This window comes from Pinus tabuliformis, chromosome 3_1 (assembly GCF_031772625.1).
Source record: "Pinus tabuliformis cultivar Carrire ecotype Pingquan chromosome 3_1, CPIR1, whole genome shotgun sequence".
NCBI lineage: Eukaryota > Viridiplantae > Streptophyta > Pinopsida > Pinales > Pinaceae > Pinus > Pinus tabuliformis.
The window spans coordinates 129,728,135-129,732,242 of record NC_142301.1 but is presented as its reverse complement, the minus strand read 5'-3'; positions in this window follow the sequence as shown (position 1 = coordinate 129,732,242).

Here is a 4,108-nt window from a genome sequence, read left to right as displayed (position 1 = left end):
TTGATATAATGTAATTAATAATTCACTTCAAGAAACACTTAAAAATTTCACTCATACATAATGTTCTTCAATACATTTTTTAATAAAGGAATGATAAATAATTGAAAATATTTAAAAATTTTATCTTAAAATTTTTTTGGAACTGTGGGACGAAAATTCTAGGTATAATTTCTATTTTTTGAAACATTTTTTAATAAGTGAATAATAAATAGTTAAAAATATGTATACAATTGTATCTTAAAAAATTTGTCAAATCTGTGTGAGTAAAATCCTCGGCATCACTTCTTTCTTGACTACCTTCTTTCTTAACTACCTTTAAAATTATGCAAAATTTTTACAAAAATTCACAAATAAATCATCATCTTTACCTCCAATGGAGAATTGATTATCCTAGTTATCTTTTAATGAATATTCCATATATGTAATTTTTAATAGTTTAATTAAAAAAGTTTAAATGTATTCCATTTATATGTCATCATGTCTTCCGTCAATTAAATTCACAAGTGATAAGAATATATTAAATCATTGTTCAGAAGTATCATTTTTGCGAGAGTTCACATTTCTACCTTGTGCATTGTAATTTCACTCTGTACGAGAAAAAATCTGCACACGTATAACAAATAGCTCATTGTCATAAATTTCATTGTGCTATAAACATGTGTTGGTAAATGTGTAAGTGGAGGGAAATGTCAAACTCACAATAAATGGTTATTTCAATGCCTGAGTTGCTTATATTGATTAAAGATGCTTTGACACAAACAATTGATCTCCTACTTCAAATGAAATATTCATATCATAATTAATTACCTTTAAATTCAATAAAGCTATGGTGTTTCTAGATTATAAGTTTGAAAATATTAATTTGGAGCATTTCTTCATGAATTATTTTTATTAACTATCTCTATGACTTATTGTATAATTAAGTTATTAAAGCAAACATATATATATAATTAAAAATTATCGCACAATGATCTAATTAATCAAAACCTCTACACAATGAGAGTCTTTGCATTTATTTCAATGCCTGAGTTGCTTATATTGAATGAATATGCTTTGACACAAACAATTGATCTCCTACTTCAAATGAAATATTCATATCATAATTAATTACCTTTAAATTCAATAAAGCTATGGTGTTTCCATATTATAAGTTTGAAAATGTTAATTTGGAGCATTCCTTCATGAATTATTTTTATTAATTATCCCTATGACTTATTGTATAATTAAGTTACTAAAGTAAACACATATATAATTAAAAATTACCTCACAATGATCTAATTAATCAAAACCTCTACACAATGAGAGTCTTTGCATAGTGTTTATCATCTCCACCCACTAGAAGCCAGTAGTGAACTTTACATTTTCATGGAGCTCCATACAATGACATAACTTCAAATAGATATTATACTTGTGCAGACTCTGGAGTTTCATACAATGAGCTAATTCACAATCAAAACCTCTACACAATGAGAGTCTCCACATAATGGTTATCATTTCCACCTACCAAAAACTAATAATGAAGTTTGGTGGAACTAGTAATGAAGTTTACATGGTAGTGCATCTTAACATATCCTTTATTATGCCTATGCTTGAAATCGTTCCTTTATGATGTTTTTCTATTCGGAAAACATATATAAAACTATATATTCAAATTATTAAAAACGTAACCATTTTTTTCATTTTGAAAACATAAATAAAACTATATATCCAAATTATTAAAAATGTAATTCTATTTCAATCTAGCCTTATATTATATATTGAAACCACTAAAATCCCAATTGCACAACATAAGTGAATATTTGTGCGGGGTGTGGAGAAAACACATTTCTCCACACAATCAACCTCTCTGCATCAATATTGCAAACAATATCTTATCTTTTATTATGCCTATGATTGACCTAAGAAATCATTTTTATGACGTTTTTGAATTTTGAAAATATAAATAAAACTATATATTCAAATTATTAAAAACTTTTTTTTTTTTGATTTGGAAAATGTAAATAAAACTATATATTCAAATTATTAAAAATGTAATTGTAACTCAATCCATCTTTAAACTTTATATTCAAATTATTAAAAAATTAATTTCACAATGAGTGAATGGTTGTGCTAGAGAGAAAACACATTTTATCTTTACTATATTTTATCCTTTATTATTCCTATTGATTTGATAAATACTTCCTTTAAGATGTTTTGTAATTTCTTTTTTTGCTAAAGCAAGAGTCAGACCTTCTATTTCACCAATTAGTAAATAAAATACATAATATAAAATAATCCTCGGTAAACTGTGGACCAAGGAGAGAACCCTTCACTAACTATTAACAAACCAACGATAGAAGCCCCAATCCCTACAACCAAACCTCAACACTCTCAAAAGAAATACACTGCGGAAACCAGCAAGCAAGAATCAAGAGTCGGACCCGAAGCGGAACAAATGTGTCGTTCTATAAAGATATCATGTCCGCATAACTCATAACCCATGAATTTTTGGAACGAAAAGGATAGGTGCTTCTCACCAAGAACAATTTGCATCCCGCCAAGAGTACTAAACACTGACACCTGCCGCCATTTTCCTAACTTGCATCTTTAATCTTAACCGTTGAACCTTCTCGCTCGATCCTGCAGCTATGGTCGATGTTGTTGTTCTTAGAAGCATGAAGTTTACCCATATGGACCTACCAACATGGTCGATCAATCCCATCCATAGATCTGCCTTACAAGATCCAACAATTGAGGATCATATCGCACCAGTCAACATCACTGAACAGTAGCATACGATGAGGGCGATATTCCATCTGACCCCACTACCACGTGGAGTTCGCTGAATGGAATCACTCCCAAATTGGAAAAACCACTTCCCGATTGCAAGGCTTGCGATCATCGAAAAACTACCCTAAACGTGGTATTACGAACTTAGAAGAAAAACTCAGGGTTTCGAGGTCGCCGAGAGTTCCTGGTTTCCGACCTCTTGCTGCACCTACTCTACCCAACCCACTATGAGATGAAGCTCCTGCCATCCTGCCTATCATCCGAAAAATTTAATCACCCGATCTGCTACCTCTTAGAGTCATCATGAAAGTATTGACACAGATTGTGAAGGCTGACCATTGCTTGCAACCCGCTAAAGACCCAACTGTGAACAAACAGCCAATCATAAAGTTGCTAAGTCATCTGAACCCCACCTCCATGGCTCTGTTCCAAAACACCATCCTATCTTCATGTGCTTGGTCGTGACAATTCACCTTTAATCTGTTCTGAGGTAGCTCTTACTACTTCATCGCAACCCTCTTTTCAGTGCAAATCACTCCTTGATTGTCTAGGAGATCTACCAATTTATTGGCCATTCTTTGCACATGTTTAAAATTGATTGTTCTAAGGAATTGGAGATGACTGTGAATCCATTGAAAGACCTAGATCAGTCTCCATTTTCTTGAGGCTTTCTTTGGCTTCGTACCCCAGCTAATTCTCTTGACCGAGTTAATGATTAACTCAGAATCAGCTTCAATAATCACATTATGGAAATTATCCTGAACCAGGAACTCTAAACATTGCTCCATAGCCATTAATTCCACCATATTGTTGGTGGCTCTTCCTAAATGGCAAAAGAAGATGAAAAGAATATTTCCATTTTCATCCCTTAAAACCCCACCATGAACAGCAGTTCCCAGGTTGCCTTTTGAAGCACCATCAATGTTGAATTTCAAAAAACACTTAGGGGGAGGATGCCAGAAATCTAGCTCAGAATCCAAAATTAAAACCTTCCTATCAAATCCCCGAGGAAAAAGACCCTACAACCCTAGCTAACTGAGAATCCTCAATTCTGTTACAGAATGTGGATTTTTAGGGATATTTCAGACTATAGTACCCACTGTCTCCTTAAGCTGTTTTAATATCTGTTCAAAAAGGCAGAGGGACGGCCTCTTTTCATTCTTGAAGATTCTATTGTTCTTTTATTTCGAGACATTCCAAATAATAAAGCTTGGCGTAAGAGCGCAAGCTGATCCAAGAACTTCATAATCTGAAAAGTTTCTTCTCTAGTTGTTTAGGGTGTTGATAATACTCCCTTTGTCTCTGTCAGACTATTGGAAATTGGCAGCAAAGGAATCCC